Source organism: Podarcis liolepis (genome assembly GCF_965112155.1).
Source record: "Podarcis liolepis genome assembly, chromosome: 6".
Lineage (NCBI taxonomy): Eukaryota > Metazoa > Chordata > Lepidosauria > Squamata > Lacertidae > Podarcis > Podarcis liolepis.
This window is the reverse complement of record NC_139559.1, coordinates 27,784,449-27,804,860: the sequence shown is the minus strand read 5'-3', so window position 1 is coordinate 27,804,860 and position 20,412 is coordinate 27,784,449. Positions and strand designations below refer to the sequence as shown.

The following is a 20,412-nucleotide window of genomic DNA, read 5'->3' as shown; positions in this document are numbered from 1 at the left end:
CCTACCCATTGTCACCCGAACACCACATTTACTTAACCTGGGGGTTCTGGATTGTGGGCTCTAATGGTCAAAATGGAAGCCTCAGAGATCACCCTCTCCTACTGGAAACAAACCAAGACTGCTCCAAGAAAACACACGTGGCAAAAAGGAGCACTAGGCCCTGATGTGCTACCCCCTTGCCCCCTTGTGATTGGCCAAGCGGATAGCCAATCAGGATTTTTTTAAAAAAACAACTTTTTTCTTCACTTCTCACTTCCCTCTATGGCCCCCTAGCCTTATCCTGTGGCCCTCTTGGAATATCTTGGGGGCCCACAAGGGGCCATATGTCCCCCAGTTGGGAAACACTGCAGTAATAGACCAGATGGAAGTGCTGGGAAAATGCTAATGGCTCCTGCAAATAGAGCTAAGGAAACAGGGCCTATATAAGATGTATTTAGTGCCAGTTTGTATATATTTAAGTCTGTCTGTCAGTTGGGGAGAAAGGGAATGAGAGTTCCAGGAAACATGGAACATTTCAATACAAGACATTGGTTGTGTCATGGAAGTTTAATAGGTCAGGCTATTCACTGGGCATCTGAAAGTCATGTGGAAATTTCATCTGGCCAAATCAAAATCATATCCAAATAGGGTTTTCCAATCTCACTCTGGTATTTAAGGTTAGAGGCCACAGACCAAGGAAGCTCTGTTGAATCTGTACTTAAGTGTAAAGCGGCTTGAAAAGTAGAGTCCCTTTAAGACCTTTTTTATAGGAAGGCTTCTTAACCAACCCAACAAACTTGACACATCACCAACTTCAGACTTGCAACTGTTGTGTGTCAAACCATCTTACCAACTACCTTGTAGGGAAATTCAACGGCCTGCAGACAGGCCAGACCTATCATTTCTCTGCAAGATTAAAAATGCATAATCTGTATGTGTACTAGCAACAGCTTGCATGAAAAAGACACAATCGTAGGGAAAAGTACACCAAAGAGACCAGGCCTTTTCTTTATCTCTTTCCTGTTTGATATACAGACACAGTCACAAGCTCTACATGACAGTCATAAGACAGATTAATATACTAGCAGTCCTTGAGCTGTAGAATGAAGCCTGAGAGAGATAACGGATTCACATGCACAATGATAAGCGTATCACCCCACTCCTTGCACGGATCTTCAAATGCTTTCTTAGAATAATTATCAACCAGGTAGTACCTTAGATCAGGGAGCTGCAACAAAATCAAGACTGAAAACATGCAGTCATATAGACAGCAGAGATTTTTCACCCTATATTCTCACACCGAAGTTAAGGCTGGTTTAGATTCAAGCAATTACAGTGGTACCTCGCAAGACGAATGCCTCGCAAGACAAAAAACTCGCTAGACGAAAGGTTTTTCCTTTTTCGATTTGCCTCGCAAGACGAATTTCCCTATGGGCTTGCTTCGCAAGACGAAAACGTCTCGCGACTTTTTTTTCTTTGTCTAAAAACAAAAACATGTTTTGTTTATAAAGTTAATTTATTTTCCCTTAAATTTTTGAACTGCTCTTTACAGTATGTGTGACTTTAAAGAGCAGTTAATAAACTGTTGTTGTACCAAATTTGGCTTTGTTTGGACTTTTTTTGACCATAGGAACGCATTAATTGATTTTCAATGCATTCCTATGGGATTTCGTGATTCGCAAGACGAAAAATTCGCTAGACGACAAAAATTGCGGAACGAATTAATTTCGTCTTGCGGGGCACCACTGTATGTACATTTGTTGCAACTAATAGCTCAGTGAACGTGTAATAATTTTTTGGCATTAAAGGATCTCTAATTTTTTTATAACTGCACATGTTTAAGAGCGGTGTAGAAATAATACAGTACGAAGACAGTGCAAATTTTATCTCTTGCATGTTCTCTTGCTTGAGAATGCCCAGTTCCATGTGTTCCTGAGGCTTACCAAGGAAGCAGGCAGTGTCCAGGAAGTCAGCAGGTGAAAGACTAGTCGGAATAGGGGGCAGACAAGAACAGGACCTTGGATAGCTCCAAGGGGGCCCAGCTAGCTGAAGCTCTCTCCTCATAAGGCAGCTATGGGAGCATGTTGTCTCAGCAGGAACTGAACCGTGATAAGCCCCACCTGTATGAAGGAACTGGCTGCATGGTTTAAAAGTCCTCACTTCACTTTGTAGTCTTTGACTTCTGCAAGGCTGAGAAGATGGAGCATAAGATTATTGCAGTACCTCTAAGTCAGATGATGGTGGCAGGACTGTACTCTGACTGGGAGGGCACCAAATAAGCGGCTAATGGGTTGCTATCCAAGGTAGCCATCTGAACCTCATACTTACAAGTCCCCCACTATGTAGTGGGCCATGGGATCACGGCAAAGGAAATACATGTTCAGAAACATGCACTAAAGCCTTTCTTGGACTGTATATCATTTTGGAGTGCAGGTGGGGGGAGACATGTAGAAATCTACCATATCAGAGAAAACTAAGCCAGAACCCTTCTACCTGGCAGATCCATTTTCCACTAAGAGGGAGTTTTGATGTAAGGGATTGTGGGTTTTGGGTTTTTAAAAAAATGCTATTACTCCCAGCAGCCTGAAGGGGTGCAACGCAATATCAGTTCAACTGTCCAGCAATATTTCTGACTGTGTCATTTGGCTGCAAACCTCCAGTATGCGGTACCTATTTCAGTTTGTGTGCAAATGAAGGATAAAAAAAAGCAACGAAAGACTTTGATATGAGATCCTGGGTGATGGAACTATGGTATTGCATCAGGTTACTGGGGTTCTACAAGAAAATGAAGCTCAACCATAGAGTTTCTGTTACTGGCTATAGTGAGCTAATACCGTTACAATCCTGACTACTACTGTATTGATGGTCCTCCCAACCCTGCTCCCTAAATAGAATCTGAGCAAGGTACATAAATGAATAACACACCCTTTGTTGTCAGCATAGCAGTTCCACAGCAGCTATAAGAATGTGTTGTCCATCTCTTCTTAAAATTGTGGAACGGAATGTTCAATTCACACTCTTTGTCCCCGTTAGCAGCCTCACATGTCCCCATCACCTCACTCCACCAGCATCCATGCATCTGCAGTAGGGAACTTGCTGTACCCATGGAAGTTCCCCAGGCAATTCAAAACCCCAATCATGCAGGGTTGTAAGTCACATGGGGAGCCTCCACAAGTACATCGGGTTCCCTGTTACAGGAGCTTGCCCTCCAACATGTGGAAGATCGCTGGGGTCGAGGAACAGGGATGTAATGAAGGGGACAGATCTAGCTACTGTATTCTCCCTCTCTCCCTTGTTGAATGGTAAGAATGCCTCAACCAGGGTATTGCTCCCAAGCAATCCATGGGCTAGGTGAAAAAATAGAAAAGAAAAAGAAACGAGCATGAGGGGGCATGGCATCATACTCCACAATGGCAGGATGTACCAAAGCAAAACACCTGCTTGAGCATGCACACATCTCACCACGGCAAAGGTACCCCAATGGAAATCAAGCACACAAGTAAATCTGTCTTCTCAGATCAGAGTTCAGGCTCCTTGGGTTTCTTCATCTCTCCTGCAACAGCTGTACATTCGGCGCAGACTTCCTGGGAGTTCCCCCAGGCTGACAGGGCGACTGTCAAATTAGTTCCTTTCTAGCTGCACTTTTTCTTTCCCTTGCTGACACGCTAACACCTTGGAGGTGAAACTAAGTGTACTGTACAAATTGGGAAACCTAAAAAACAACAAAGGACTTCAATCATAGGACTTGTAGTCAGGCTCAAATTATAGGAGATCTGACAGGCTCAGTTTCTATTCTTCAGGCTTGCTGCACTGTTGGTTTATTCAAAGATCCTGAAGACAGAGGCGGCCTCCTCCCCCCCCCCCCCCTTCTCTTCCACCAACTTCACATGGTCTGCTAATAAATTGCTACTCTCTGCCATACCAAGAAGAAAAGATAGCTGGAATCCAGGAAACAGAGAAATGCTGAACGTTAAAGCCAGACTCGAAGGGACATTAGTTAATGCAAAATCAGACTCTGAACAAAAGAGGAGCTTTTTCTAAATAATCACATTATAACTGAAATACCTTTATCACTAGGATGACTGAACTTGCAAATAAGCCAATACTATAGGCATGTATAGGACTAGCAGAGCTTGAATCCTGGGAAGACAAAGGACTTATGGGTGGTTGGTCCCAAACTCTCAGCCATGGATCAGTCATCTGTTCTGGATGGGGTTGCACTCCCTCTGAAGGAGCAGGTCTAGGAGTGATCATTAATCTATCTCTAGAGGACCAAGCAACCACGGTAGCTAGGAGTGGGTTCCACCACCTCTGGCTGGTACACCAGCAACAACCATTCCCGAACCATCATGGACGGCATACAATGGTCTACACCATTTGCTACTGGGCAAGGTTCAAGGTTCATGCATTCATTCACAAAGCCCTAAACATCTTGGACTTAAAGCGCCCTAAGGACCACCTAAACCCTAATGTTCCACCAGGATCACTGAGATCCTGTGATGGGGCAGCAAGCATCAGTGCCTTCTTTTAGACATCGCTTAGAAACGTCGCTTATTTAGAGGCACTTTGAAATGTGCATTTTCTTTTACCCAACTAGTGTTCGTGGAGGTTTTTTTAAAATTGATGTTTTTATTGTTGAAATTTATGTTTGTGCACACCACCTTGTACTTTTACAAAAGGGTAGATTATAAGCAAGCAAACAAACAGAAATTCTATGAGGACAGAATGGTCATGATAGCACAGACAAAGAAGCTATGTGGGTCTAGTTTTATGAGAAACAGAGCGCATGCGGGCGAGGATAGCAGAACTCTCCTCCACCTGTGGTTTACCTTCCTGAAACCTGTTCCCCAAGGTGATTTTTCTCTGATATCAGAACTGTGCCTGGCTAGTTTGAAATCACCACTGTGGATAGAAAATAACTGCTCCTGTTAAGAGTCAGTGGATCAAGTCCCCATGAGAATTTCTTAGGCTTTTTTGGCCAAGTCAGACCCACCTGTCCTCAACTTGACACTATATTTAGTGTCAGGTGTGGGGAAAATTAAGGCAAGGCTTACAGAAAAGGAGATTTTCACAGCGCAATCCTCAGATTGCCAATGCTTTGTGTACTGTTTTGCCTAGTGGGCTACAATAGATTTCAAACTATACAGGCATTTTGACCTTCACCTTTTCCAGAAATGTTGCAAACAGATGTTCAGCAGGAAAATAAGGTTCATGGCACTAGAAGGAATGCTGAACTACCCAAGAGGTGAAGGTGAAATATGAAGTATGAATTAAAATGGGCTTCCACTACAATAGTTCGGTATTTATCATTGTCTCAGTAGGATCACTGATGCACAGAGTGCTGCATCTCCCTCTTAACCTTTGGTAGAACAGGTCTGACAACAGTTCAGAAGCAAAACAAAATGCAGTTATTGGGTTTAAAACATGTGAGATTGACTGTGAGCTATGACTGTCTAAGACCTGGTCTGTCTCTCTTCCCTTGTTTGTTTTCCTTGTGTGTGTGTGTGTTGATTATCTTTGTAAGACATTGCTAAGTGCCAAATGCTTAAAAAACAAAACAGAACAGGTAAAAAATGAGTGTGAGCTAGCATAGATTGGAAAGAGGTAATAAAAGAGAGGGGAAAGAGTTTGTGGCCCATCTCTAGTGAGATAAAGTCTCTTCCTTTGCAAAGGCAGGCTTCTGTTTGAAGCAATACAGAGCAGAGAATAGGGGTGGCCAACCCCTAGGCTCAGGGGTCAGATAATGCCCCCCCCCCCCGCTAATTTAAATTCCACTCAAAACCCCTTTTGGCAGTGGGACAATAAAAGGTGAAGTGGGCAGTAGCACTGGGTTCAGCAGAGATATTTAAACCTCTCCGTCAACCCAGCACCCTGACAGGGATGCAAATAATCCTCTCCCCTTAGGTAAAATAATAATAATAATAATAATAATAATAATAATAATAATAAGCCACCAATAATGTAGAAAATATTAAGAAAGAGTACCTATTCTTTTCTGACTTTCTCTCTCTCTTTAATGAAGGGAAGGGAATAATCTTGGGGTTTACCTTTCATCTTTCTTATTCTTGCTCAGTTGGAAGTATATCCTGTTCCAAGTGCATTTAGAGCTAAATATCCACAACCAAATATCTGAATACGTAATCCCAAGAAAAGGTTTGATTGGGAATTGCAGTGATCATGTTCCAACCCAGAGAGACAAGTTTTTTACAAAGGAGGAAGATTACAGTATTGTCTTAGTTATGTATTCCTTTCCCCCCCAGGGAAAAAATGATCACAATCATTATCCATAACAGGGAGCTGGGGGTAGGCGGAGGGAAAGATGTGAACTAAGGCATGCCCCTGACCCAACTCTTGCAATAATAAAATGTAAGGCACTTGGCATTACAGAGTAGAAATTGCCCATAAAAATTTACAAGCCACACACTCGAGAGAGAGAAATCTATCGCCCCTGAGGCATGTGCATGCATTTTATCTTCATCCATGCCACTGACCCATTTACAGCTCTCCTCAAAGACATGGATTTCCCTTATGCTACTAGTGTGATATTTATTTTCCCTGACAAGACTGCAGTTACTGCTACACAGAGAGATAGAGAAAGAGAGAGTAGGAACCTGCCTCCTGCTCTGGATAGATGCACGAACCCCATTCAAAAACAAGAGTGTTTTCCCAGGTCAAATTTCATCTGAGCTGCAACAATGGATGCACAACAGCATCCTCAGACGAGCATTCCCAACACAGGATCAAAGTGTCAGAACCGAGGCAGATCTGACAAGGATCTGCAGATCACTTTAAAAATGGAAAGTGCCCGTGTTTAAGGACTATCCTCTAGTTTACCCGCGGAGAAAAAGTTGTACCAATAAGACGCTCCATACTTTACACAGTCCTTGTGTTCTCTGCCATATATACATCAAGCAGGTGGATATGTGCATTTATTTTTGTTATTTTTTAAAATAATTGTATACTGCCCTTCATTTGAAGATCACAGGGTGGTTCACAACATAAAAATACAAAATGAGAACCCAAAATACATAATAAAAACAAAAGCCAACCAATAAAAACCAACTCACAAACACATTTAAAAGGGCACAGAATGTTAATCAGTCAAAGGCCCAGTTATAGAGAAATGTTTTCGTCTGGCACTTAAAAGATAAGTAATGAAGGTACCAGATGAACCTCGCTAGGGAGAACACCCTACAAACAGGGAGCTACTGCAGAAAAGGCCCATTCTCATGCTGCCACCCTCCGGACTGCTCATGGGGGAAGCACACAAAGAAGGGCTTTAGATTATGACTGCAGGTTCTGGGTCAGTTCATAAAGGGAGTGTTGGTTATTGAAGTATTGTGGTCCTCAGCCATTTAAGGCTTTATAGGTCAAAACCAGCCCTTTGAATTGGGCCTGGAAACTAATTGGCAGCCAGGGCAGTCAAGTCAGGATCAGTGTAATATACTCAAACTATTTTGCCCCTGGTGAGCATCCTGGCTGCCGAATTCTGCTCCAGCAACCCTATGTTTAATGTATTGCAGTAATCTAACCCCTGTCATTCATACACATTAGTCACAAAACACACTAGCATGATTCCACACATTATAAAGCTATTTGCTGTATGTGAGCAAGTGTTATTATGGTGTCAAATTATTTACAGTAAACATATAAAGGATGAAAAACTCTTCAAAGCACCAGTGGCTGGAAATGTGTGCTGGCAAGGGGTGGGAAATCATTTCTTCAACTAGTTTATCTTGGAAATGCTTTCTGTGCACATCTGTCTGAGTGCATGAACTTGTAAACATCTGTTTGCTTGATTGTTATCACCTCAAAACATCGTTCCTAATTATTACACTATATCCTGATCTACCTTCACTCTATTCTGTATACATCAAAAATCTGTTTACTACAATCAATTGTAGAAAACAGCTCCAGCAGCTACTAATATGGAGGAGCACTATGATGTGTCATCAACAGACATGCACTACTGTGGCAGAAAGGTAAAAGGACCCTGGATGGTTAAGTCCAGTCAAAGGCGACTATGGGGTTGCGGCGCTCATCTCGCTTTCAGGCCAAGAGAGCTGGCGTTTGTCCACAGACAGATTCCGGGTCATGTGGCCAGCATGACTAAACCGCTACTGGCACACAGAGGACCGTGATGAGTGTCAGAGCACATGGAAATGCCATTTACCTTCCCGTCGCAGCGGTACCTATTTATCTACTTGCACTGGCGTGCTTTCGAACTGCTACGTTGGCCGGAGCTGGGACAGAGCAACAGAGCTCACCCCATCACGGGGATTTGAACTGCTGACCTTCCAATCAGCAAGCCCAAGAGGCTCAGTGGTTTAGACCACAGCACCACCTGCGTCCCTACAGTTTGAAAGTATGTCAGTGCAAGTAAATAGGTACCGCTGCGATCCGCCCTGGTTGCATTTGGCCTCTTCCCACATGTATCTCTTAATTTATCTAAGATGCCAAACTGTAAGCAACTCAGTTTGGAGGTCCAGTAGCGCTTGAAACCGCTTGCAGGTGAGCCAACCAGGGTAGATTCTTTGTGGTTTTAGAAAGCAAACACCTTTTAAGCACTAGCGGAGGAGGCAACAAGTAAACTACAAGATGGTACTTTTAAAAGAGCATTTGAAAAAAATGATAGAAAGACCACAGTCACTTTTTTTATTGGCAATCTTCCATTTAAAGAAGCAAAAGTGAAGGGTTTGAGGAAAGACAATTAAATAGTTATAGAAAACTCACCCAGTCTCCAGCAGCTGTTGGACTATTTTATCTCCGTTCAAGCACTGTTCAGACACTAGGAGGAGAAAAATGAGAGTGAGAAATGGGAGGAGAAAATGTAATGCTGCCTTTGAAAATAACAGAATTGTGTCTCCTGCAAACGTTGTCACTGTTAATATGCCTCTGATTTCTTCATAAGATCTGGGATTACCTCTGTTATCTGAACATTGCAAAGCAGTGATGGGAAACCTCTGGTCTGTGGGCTTAATTAGCCCCTCTAGGTTTCTCTCCATTTGGCCCATGAGGTCATTTTGGCCATGTCACACCTGACATCATATATGATGTCAGGTGTGCAACAAGTGAAAGAGGTTTCTGGCCAGGTCAAAAAGGTTTTCAGGCTAATCAGAAACCCTGCAAAGCCTGCATAAAACCCAGGCCTTGCATATAGCTGTGCATGGCACTTCGAAGTCCCAACCTTTCAGGCTTCCAAATGCCCTTGCAGCTCTAGGAAAGCACTATCATCAGGACTTCAGAGCAACAAGCAGGACTCTGTGCAAACAATGACCATCAGCTGAAGGTCAGGGTTTTCATGGAGCCAAGTGCAGCCTTTGAAGCAAGTCATCTGACATCATTGTGGCATCAGGTGATTGACAGGAAGGCAGCCTCACTCACAGGTGATGGGGGAGACAAGGATCTGGTCCAATGGCCAGAGGCAGTTCCCTACCCCTGCTGCAAACTGTAAGCAGCTCCGTGCAACATGTGGCAATTATGTATTTACCATAGAGACCCCTGAATTCCTGGTAGTAAACCTGAAGGGTCTGAATAATAAATATATCAAACATCCAGGTACATACGTTGGGAAGCCATGAGCCAATCTCATCTCCCAGGCACATAATTACTTAAGGAAGTACACCTGTCATTCACCCTTCAGACATTTGTTACATGAAACGCTGATGAAACCAACATACCCACAATAATGCCCTGAACAATGTCCTGAACAATTGTGTATTTACTACAACCAAGCAAATTCCCTTGTGGGATATAAATATGCATCTTTTCACTGACAAAAATGAATGAAACAGCAGCATTTTCTTCAGTCAGCCAATCACTGTGCATTCAAACTTATTTATGAAAGTAATAGAAGTATGTATTTACTAGATCCAATCTTGGGAAAACAATCCACTGCTCAGGAAATGAAATGGATACTTTTTCTGGCCTGCACAAGGAATTATTAAACACATTCTAATTTTAGAGCCATCTGTTCTGTGTGCCATTATCTTCTCATTATATACATTAACTTCACCACTGCTGCTCCAGCAGAGACACCAAAGTTCTGGAAGGCAACATTTGGCCTGCGGAGTTCATTACAGACCCAGATGTGAAAGCCACAAAGGTTTGGTCTTGGACCTTGAAGGATAGCTTAGAAGTCAACCCTTCCATCTGCAGCCTGTGTAAGTTTAACAACAACTTGATTGAAACAATGTAAATAGCATCCTACAATGGCCTGCTTCTCACATTAGCGAGCTTCTTGCAGAAGGAAAGAAGAGCATTTGAACAAGGGCAAGGAAGAAAAACTGCCCCCTTTAGCCAGGCTGCATATCTTCATTCTGTCTGTGCAAAGACTCGATGGTACATGCAGCTCTAAAAGAGCCACTGTTCTAAGCCTGCGACTTACGTGGGGAGTTACATTCCAGGGATTGGCAATATCATGTCTAGTCAAAACACATTAGGTGTAATGGCGGGTGGGATTGCCAAAGCCTTTTTTTCCTGAACACCTGCTCCCTTTTTAATTTTGTCAAGTGCATCAAGCTGAATGCACCCTAGTTAAATGTACACAAATTGTGGCTTACTGTTTTTACAAACAACCAGGGCAGTGTAGATTTTCCACCAAGAAGTCTTCAGCCTTAAAGGTTAATTTGATATGACCTCTTGGATATAATGCTTTGTTAAAGGAGAAAAGCTTGCTTTCATCTTTTCATCTTTCCCAAGTGCAACCGTGACCTGTACACCTTTCTCTGCATATTTCCTGCATATCTTCTCCCATTCACAGAGAATCATTTAATCAGTGCAAATTCATGCAAAGTTAATAAGAACCCTATTTGGGTCAAAAGAGTGTATTTTTGTTCTAGTGGTGGAATCCAAGGCTATTTAAGCTGAGCTCTGGATTTCTGTGGCCCACCCAAATGAGGGAGAGGTTTTGGTATCAACCCAAACTAAGAGGAACAACTATTAATTGATTGATTAGATTAGTCTTCATTTGCCACGGCAACTCAAAGTGGCATACAATGCTTTAAGCAAGCTTACATTAAAATCAGCATTAAAAAAAATCTAAAAGGCAATTCTATTTTAAAATGAACAGAATACATTAAAACATCTCACTCATGCAAAAAGGCTATAGATATTCAAAAGCCAAAGGCCTGATACAAAAAGGAATGAGGGAACCACCACAGAAAAGGCCTGTTCTTGTGTTCCCACCCACCAGATCCCCCTTGGAGGGAGGCCTCAGATTACCATCGCAAAATCCTGGGTCAGTTCATTTAGGGAGAGGAAGTCTTTGGGGTATTGGTGTCATAGAAGAAAAGAAGAGAGTTTGGATTTGATATCCCTCTTTATCACTACCCTAAGGAGTCTCAAAGCGGCTAACATTCTCCTTTCCCTTCCTCCCCCACAACAAACACACTGTGAGGTGAGTGAGGCTGAGAGACTTCAAAGAAGTGTGACTAGCCCAAGGTCACCCAGCAGCTGCATGTGGAGGAGCGGAGATGCGAACCAAGTTCACCAGATTACAAGACTACAGTGGTACCTCTGGTTGCAGACGGGATCCGTTCCGGAGTCCCATTCGCAACATGAAAAGAGCGCAACCCGCAGTGGTGCATCTGCGCACACGCGGGTTGCGATTCGTCACTTCTGCGCATGCACGTGACATCATTTTGCGCTTCTGTGCATGCACGAGCAGCGAAACCCAGAAGTAACCCTTTCCGGTACATCTGGGTCGCCATGGGACGTAACCTGAAAGAACGTAACATGAAGCGGACGTAACATGAGGTATGACTGTACTGCTCTTAACCACTACACCACACTGGCTCAAAACCAGACTTTGAATTGGGCCTGTAACCAAACTGGTACCAGGTGCAGTTGGGCTGTGTTGCATATAATGCATTGAAGTAAGCTACTCTTGAGGTTAAGGGACGCAGGTGGCGCTGTGGGTAAAAGCCTCAGCACCTAGGGCTTGCCGATCGAAAGGTCGGCGGTTCGAATCCCTGCGGCGGGGTGCGCTCCCGTCGTTCGGTCCCAGCGCCTGCCAACCTAGCAGTTCAAAAGCACCTCCGGGTGCAAGTAGATAAATAGGGACCGCTTACCAGCGGGAAGGTAAACGGCGTTTCCGTGTGCGGCTCTGGTTCGCCAGAGCAGCGATGTCACGCTGGCCACGTGACCCGGAAGTGTCTTCGGACAGCGCTGGCCCACGGCCTCTTGAGTGAGATGGGCGCACAACCCTAGAGTCTGGCAAGACTGGCCCGTACGGGCAGGGGTACCTTTACCTTTACTCTTGAGGTTACCAAAGTGTAAACAAAAGAAGTTAGGCTACCCCTCTCTAGATAGTGGCTAGGCTGCTAACCCAAGTTGATGGAAGCCACTCTGGGCCACTGAGGTTCCAGAAATACCCCAAGCTATGTACTTGCTCCTTCAGAGGGAGTGTAACCTCAGGCTACTGCTTCCAAAATGCCACACAAGACAGAACTGCAGTTCTTTGGGTGGCATCTCCTCTGTCAGGGGTGACTAACCTCTTTCAGCCTGAGGGCTGTATTCACCCTTGGCCGACACTCCTGTGGGCACATGCCGGCAGTGGGTGTGGCCACCCCTCGCTCTACTACACTGCACAGTCACACAGCCTTCCTCCCCCCTCAGCTGATCCATGTTGAGAATGGTAGCTATCATTCCCTCTTCACTCATCAAATGATCAAGCTCATGGACCAGGGTGGGGGCAATTTACATCCCTGTCAGGGTACTGGACAGGGCAGGTGTGCTTACTACTCTCCAACAACTGCAGTGATAGGTTTGCTGCTGCCAAAGTCAGTGTATATTTGGAAGACCATAAACATTTGCTTGGGGGCTGGATGAGATCCCCTATCTGAGGTTAGCTATGAATCAAGAATTCTGTCGCAGGTGCAAGAATTCTACCAGTATACTTTATCTGCACCTATTTTATAAACCGTACACGCCTGCAGGAGAATAAATACATAACTAACCTTATTATCTGCTGGCTACTACACAATACCTTATTAGCATGATATTTAATTCAAGTGGCTACATCTTTCCAGTCAATTAGAGACACTTTTGAATTACAAAAGGCAGTGCAGTGTAGTCTGAGCCCTAAACAAGTCAAAATCCTGCACTACAGTAACACAAAAATCTGTAAAATTCATTCTGCAACCCTTCCACATATATTCATTTGCTCTGCATAATTTATCTACTTTTGCTAATCTTAAAAAAAAGGCACAAAATATTTATGTTCCTAACACTTTGGCACTGGAAATCTTATTCAGTCTCACCTTGGGCTTCTGAAATTTCACTAGCCTTTGCCTAAACACACTGAAGTTTATTTTGTAGCCATAGAGCAAATATGGCAAACTGAGGCCCTGCAGATGTTGCTGAAACTCCCATCACCCTCAGCAAGCATGACCAAGGATTATGGGAACTGAAGTTCAGCAACCTCCAGAGGGCCAAAGGTTCCCTACACCTGCCATAAAAGCTAGAATTTTGCTTTAAACCATGGGCATAGCCAGGATTTATTTGGAGGGGGGCAGGCATTATGTTGGGGGCCCAAGCATTATGCTTGGGGGGGCAGAACACAATTGGTCAGTTAAATATTTTTATTTATTTACTTGTTTTAGGAGGGCACTGCCCCCCTCCATCCCCCTGACTACTCCCACGCTTGAAACTAAAAAGATTCTCAGAATGCACCAAATTCTGAATGTGCACAGACTCTTAAAACTCCACCCCACCTATAAATGCCAGTCAGTTAAAACAGCAAGCAACAGAGAAATAACAAACAAAGCCAAGAACAGACAAGAGCAAAGGGGCAGGGGCAGTGCAAGTAATTATCTGATCAATGGCAAAGCCAGTCATTCTTGATATTCCAGTTCTTCACCTCTGGAAGCAAAGCCTGCCAACTGTTTTCTAAATAAACATAGCAACATACACTGCAAGGACAAATCCTCAAAACACACTTGTAACAACATTTCTTTAACACAACAGCAGCCGCAGAAGAATGATTAATGCAGCGCCGCAGACACAGCAGTCCATCTATAGGACCTTAATAGAAGTTCAGGAAGTGGCAATGGCAAGTTAAACAGGTAGTATCTTGGAGAAAACACGTTCCTTCTTGTGAAACCTCTTTCTGGGGTTTGGTTTTGCTTTGTTGCTGTTCTCATTTTACTGTGACATCTTGAATCCTATTATATGTTTATTGTGACATTTTTATTTAACTCGCAATAAATGGCCTCCAAGTGGAAATCCACACGATCAAGTCTTGGTTGTAATTGTGGCCTCCGGTTTTACGCACAGGCAAAAACAAGAACCCTTGCCATACAAGCGACTACAATTCAGCCAGCGTGTCACCTTCCACCTGACCCTTTTTGACTCCTTATTCCTCATGAGCATCTCAGTTTCAACAAACCTCTTAACAACAAAGGGGGATGGGGCGAAAGGCTCATAGCAAAATTACATCATGGTATTCTGCTAATGAAGACCTTGGAACAACACTGCCTCCAGCGAAGTTGTACTAGCACTCATACAGTGAAACTCAAATATACACAGTAATATTAATGAAACAACTCGTCGAGGTAATTCTTTGTGTTACATATACAACAGCCTAGCTCAAGAGTCGCCAATGTGATGCCCTGATGATGACAGGACCTTATCATTTCCAGCACCACTGCTCTGGAACGACCTCCTGAGAGAGGCTTGCTTAGTCCCAGCACTGTTAAAGTTTTGTCATTGGCTAAGAAGCAATAAAGTGGTACCTCGGGTTACATATGCTTCAGGTTACATACGCTTCAGGTTACAGACTCCGCTAACCCAGAAATAGTACCTCGGGTTAAGAACTTTGCTTCAGGATGAGAACAGAAATTGTGCTCCAGCAGCAGGAGGCCCCATTAGCTAAAGTGGTGCTTCGGGTTAAGAACGGACCTCCGGAACGAATTAAGTAGTTAACCCGAGGTACCACTGTACAAGGCAACTTCAGGCAGGGGTTTTTGTACTGTGTGATGGGGTGTGCTTTGATTGTGATGTGGCACTCAATCTGGGTTGTGTTTGATTGCTGCTTTGGTTTTAATGTGGTTTCGTTGCTGTTGGTATTTTCGGGGGATTATTTTTTTAAAAAAATATGCTAATGTTAACCGCTTTTGATAAAACAAAAGCGGGATATAAATGAACAGACACTCAGTGTTCAAAATCAGCCAGGCGCCTTTTGCACCCGACATCTCCACTATCTGGAGGTGTGTGCCTGGGGATCATTGGATCTGGACTGTATTCACACACCAATATGACACCCTGTCGAATTCTATCAGTCGCACAATCAGAATGAATTTCAGGAAGCAAAGTGCTTTTGCTGGGTAACCTGAGCAAGAGCGGCAAACAACGCTATAGCTAACTGTTACAGCTTGTCTTCACTTACCCCACCTCACTGCCCTGCTCACAGTTGTGAAGAATGTTCTTACATTATGAATGGTCCATGCCACCATTAAGAAAAGGAGACACCCCAAAGAAACAGTCCTGGTGTTATTTTTGACTTCATTCCAGGGAGAAATGGGAGTATGCATGACCCAAGTTCAATATCACCTGTTTCCACTGAGATTTTATCATCCCAAACTAATTAATCTGCTTTGTCCAGAGTTGGCAGTTTACTTGGAAGAGCCATGAAAGCCCTTTTCCAAAGCACTGCCCTGTTTGTGAATTCACTGAAGAGAACTGAGTCCTCGTGGGTGCATTTGCTGTGCTCAAGTGGGTTCAAAGCCTTGCAATCTTGCACCCATAAAACATGAAGCAGCCCACTGGAAAGTAATTGTGTTGAAAGAGATACCTTATCCAACATGAGTCAGTGTTTAAAGTGTAGCTAGTAGAGGAGTGTTTTTGTAGCTAGTAGAGGAGACAGAGTCCTGATCCAGTGTAAGCTATATGAGATATATTCACCCCACAAAGGTGGGGGGGGGGGAGATCCTGCAGCTCAATTCTATTTTAGAATTAAGGAAAAGATAAAACAAGTCTCCATGAAGCCACATGGGTAAGCAGTTCAGCTGCACAGGTGTGATCTCCTAGAAATTGCACTGAACTGCTTCGAAATCCTGCTATTCCTGCTTTTCCGCTCTTGAATCCACCTGCCTAACTGGTAATAGGGCAAAGTACAAAGCTCAGTGGGAGACAGACTTTTGAGCGAGTTAAGTTTAGACAGAGATGGAGAACCTGTAGCCCCCTCTATGTTGTAGGTACGTCTCCCACCGAACTCAGCTAGCAGTTTCCATGGAGGGCCACAGCTTCCCCATTCCTGGCTGGGAAAATACCTTGAAATGCTTTTCTATTAAGGAAGGAAAATGCGCTAGATCACATGGTTTCTATTGGTGGAATTTCTCCACAAGCCAGAATTAGCCCTGGAGCTGACCTTGACATACAGACGTCTGCAGAGGCATCCATTATATTCAAGACTATGTGGGTTGGGGAATAGAAAGACCAGCCTTCCCTCTCAGGAAGGGCAGGTGGCAATTCAAAGGAAATGTTGCCGCAAGATCCATGGTTCTGATCTAGCAAAGGAAGGCTATGAACAGACTGTTAGATTGTTGGAGACCATCTTGGCTGTGAGTCCTGGAAGACCTGCTCCTTGCCTTGCAGGCATTTTCCATCAGGCCTGGGAGGGCAGGGCCCTGACTGACTCCAGCTACGAAAGCTGAGGATGCTGATCAGACTCTTAGGTGTTGTTTAGGGAAATTTGTTGGGGAGGGGCTGTTGCCGCTATTGATATAATTTTTTTGTATCTTTATTCTAGATCTCACGATTTATGTGGAAATGGTTCAGTTTGGTTGTGTATTCAAACGACATATACATCACCAAGTGATGCTTGCGGTGTTGCCAACAAGGCCCCTGTGGTGCCAGAATGCCTGCCAGCCAATGGTGGTGGGCCAAGGGGAGAGAGAATGCCCATGTTTTGTGGCCCCATCTCTTCTGTGCTTTTAGATATGGCAGCCATTACGCCTATTCACCAGGGCAGCCCTTTTGTGACATGGCACCCAAAGCAATCTTTCAAAACACAGAATGTGCCCACTGGCCCAAAAAGGTTGGCAACCGATTAATGAGATACCAACTCCAGACATGTGCAAGGGTGAGCATTTTCTCCGATCTACACTTATGGCTAGTTTAGGTATGTGACCTACATAATATTTGTATGGGGCAAGCAAGCACATATCTAATAAAGAGTGCACACAGACCTGTTTTGGGGTTTTTTGCCATAAATGTGTGTTGGGGAAATTTATGCATCGTTCCACTCTATGCAAGCTTAATGTTATATGTTAAATAGCTCCGAGTGGAAAGGAGGCCTCCATCTTTCCTTCAGGCATACTCCCACAATATACCAACACCTATAAAAGCTCATGGGAGTTTGTGAAGGAGATTAAAGGCTCTTCCTATCTCCCTTTGCCATCTCATTAGAGTAGGTGAATTTGCTGCAGTTTCTGCACATATCCACCTGCAATTAACAATACACCAGATAGCTCCCAACACTACTGTGTTCAACAGGCATTTCCCTTTAGTGACTGCTCCTTCACACTGTTTGAGGGGAATATTATCACCTCACTTGGGAGACACCAAAGGGCTAACCAGGTATTTAACTGTGCGGCTTGAATCTCCCTTCCCTCACACGCAATTTCTGAAGGAACACAGTAGAGGATCAAATAACTTTTGGAGCACGGAGATGGAGAAAGTAAACAAGAAGATTAAAAGGCAGAAGAAGACACAGCCACATCAGGAACAACAGGTCACCAAAGACAAGTTGCCCTTTCCGTTTTTGCTTCACTCACCATCACAACAGCAGTTGCCCATTTTGACCATGGTGTCAATTGGCAGGGTGGGAAATCAAAGCATTCTGATCAGAAGGCGAATGTAGTTCCATAAAATCTGAGGTTTTATTTGTCTGGACAATCAAAGTAATGACTGCGTTTAGCTCTGCTGCACTGATGCCTCAGCCACAATGAGAAGCTTGCAGGCATCGGGTGGAATTCAACATTGCACTATTACAAACATTTCTTCTGCGCAAGAGTATCAGCTTGCCAGGCAGAATGGCCTCCCTCTCCTCCACCTGCATGCTGTTCTTCTGACCCCCCTCGAGCCAATTTCTGGGGGTGTGAAGCAGGGAGAAAGCTTCATTGCACAAGTCAAAGCCCTTGGGCAGTGCTTCCGCTGACAGGGTTCATTAGGTGAATCCTGCCCATAGTGGAAATGCTGATGGAACATTATTATTTTTTGTCTCCCTCATGGGGAAAGCACCAAACTAATTTCCTGACCAGCCCTGGTACATATGAGATCATTTGGAATATTTTAGCATATGGCCTTTTAATAAGTAGGCCAGTCTATACCCTGTTCCTCATACCTTAACTGTGTTTGGAGCCTAACTGGTAGGCATGTGTTCATTACAGCCAGTGGGTTGTAGTGGTTAAAGTCTTGGGCTGGGACCTGGGAGACAAGGGGTGAAGCTCACTTAGTGACCTTGAGCCAGTCACTGTCTCTCAACTTAACCTACTACAGAGAATTGTTACAAGAGTACAATGCAGTAGGGGAGCACTATGTATGCCACCACCAGCTCCTGGGTGGTGCTGGTGGGGCGTGGAAGTAGAGCATAAAATAAATATATGCCCTCTAGGCATGGCTTGCCCAACTTCATCCTTGCAGCCGCAATTTATCGGACCATAATTTATTTAAAAGATTTGTTCCTGTCTTGTTCAGAATTTAACTAAGGTAGCTCATAGATAGGGCTTGCCCTATCATGAGGCAGAAAGAGGCAGGTGCCTCAGGCGATGGCTGCTGTAGAAAACAGCCCTCATCATTTCCCCAGGGTCTCTTAAACTAGCCTCCTGTTCTGCCCTCAGGTACAGTGAGGGATGTTGTTCCATCACCACTGCAACTGCTCAGGTTCTCCACATGGAATTGGGTGGGGAATGCCATCTTGTCTGCCTCAGGCAGCAAAATATATTTGGCCTGCATATATAAATAGAAGTTGGGTGTGCGCACATGCATTTGTTGTTTGTTGTTTTGTTGTGTATTTTGTGTTTTTTAATACAGTGGTACCTCGAGTTAAGAACTTAATTCGTTCTGGAGGTCCGTTCTTAACCTGAAACTGTTCTTAACCTGAGGTACCACTTTAGCTGATGGGGCTTCCCGCTGCTGCCGTGCCGCCAAAGCACGATTTCTGTTCTCATCCTGAAGCAAAGTTCTTAACCCAAGGTACTATTTCTGGGTTAGCGGAGTCTGTAACCTGAAGCATCTGTAACCCAAGGTACCACTGTACTGCAAACTGCTCTGTGGTCCTCGGATGAAGGTATTTGAATTTAATTAATATTAATAATAATAATTAAAACATCACAGGAAAAGGAACCAACGTTGCCCAATCCAATAGATGCCAGTCCCTTACACCAGTGGTTCCCAAACTTTTGTGGGCCTCCTCTGCCTTTGTTCCATAAACTCATCCCCAGTACCCTCTACCGTATAAAGAGTAATATTCAGGATAGTTGTTCACACGACCCACAAAGAAAGTTTGTAACACAATAAAATTCAGAACTGTAACAATTAATTGCACATTTATTCAATACCCAATTAAAACAATTTAGTTTAATTAAGTCAACAAAACTGATGAACTTGAGCCAGTGATATCAGCATTTCAAAATCACATAGTCATTGACACCTCCAGCACCCCCTTGCCACCCACTTGCCTCTTAGCACCCACTAGGTAATCCCCCCAGGGGGTGGTATCACCCACTTTGGGAACCCCTGTGTTAGAACAAATGTAGCACTGCCCAACCAGCCATCCTGCACCTGACTGGCTTCAGTCCAGGGAGTAGTGCAGTCTGTCACCTTCTTCCTCCTCAGCCTCAGTGTTGCCCTTGTAGAATTCAGGAGGGCGGGGGGAAAGCTACACGTCTCAGTGGGCAACAGCCACCACTGCTCTGGCCTAAGAAAGATTATTTTTTAATATTCCTAAAAAGAGGGACTTCACAGATGAAGGGATATAACTTAGTGGTAGAGCATGCGCTTTGCATGCAAATATCAGTATTTCTGCCGATATAATATGGCCAAGCCCCTTTTTAATAAAGAGATACTCAGCTCTCCCCTTTTTTGCAAGGTACCAAGGCCCAGGTGGGCAGAGAAGGAGAGAGAAACCACAGACACCTGGACTGCCCAGCAGTGTGCGCCATGTTACCCAATATCGACAGAAACTCCTGCCAGCAGAAACGGTGCCAGATCAATAGTGCATCTAATTAGAGCACTTTAATTGCTTCCATTGTTCATTCGGATCCATCATCCCCACACTGTAGTTCCAGAAATATCCAACAATGCCTCTTTCATCCTCCTCCTCTCTGCCTCTTCAACATTTGCATTAATACGAGAAAGCCACTTTCCAGATTCCAGACCTCTGATGGGAGAAATGGTGGAGGGGGGGGCGGTTGAAACCGGCAGTCTGTT

The 20,412-nt window shown here is 44.1% G+C and overlaps 3 protein-coding genes across 12 annotated transcripts in view; all 3 read right to left on the bottom strand.

The window, feature by feature from the left end:
• Nucleotides 1-20,412, bottom strand: part of LOC310709034 (uncharacterized protein) — a 431,701-nt gene that overhangs the window by 87,701 nt on the left and 323,588 nt on the right. The gene's annotated exons all lie outside the window — the stretch shown is intronic.
• The window catches only part of LOC310709079 (tigger transposable element-derived protein 1-like), an 877,074-nt gene that overhangs the window by 809,136 nt on the left and 47,526 nt on the right, over nt 1-20,412 (bottom strand). The gene's annotated exons all lie outside the window — the stretch shown is intronic.
• EPB41L1 (erythrocyte membrane protein band 4.1 like 1) overlaps nt 1-20,412 on the bottom strand; it is a 183,734-nt gene that overhangs the window by 152,275 nt on the left and 11,047 nt on the right. For all 9 annotated transcript variants that reach the window (XM_083507862.1, XM_083507869.1, XM_083507870.1 and 6 more), the window contains exon 2: nt 8,713-8,767. The gene's annotated coding sequence lies outside the window, so the exon portion shown is untranslated. The remainder of the gene's footprint in view (nt 1-8,712; nt 8,768-20,412) is intronic.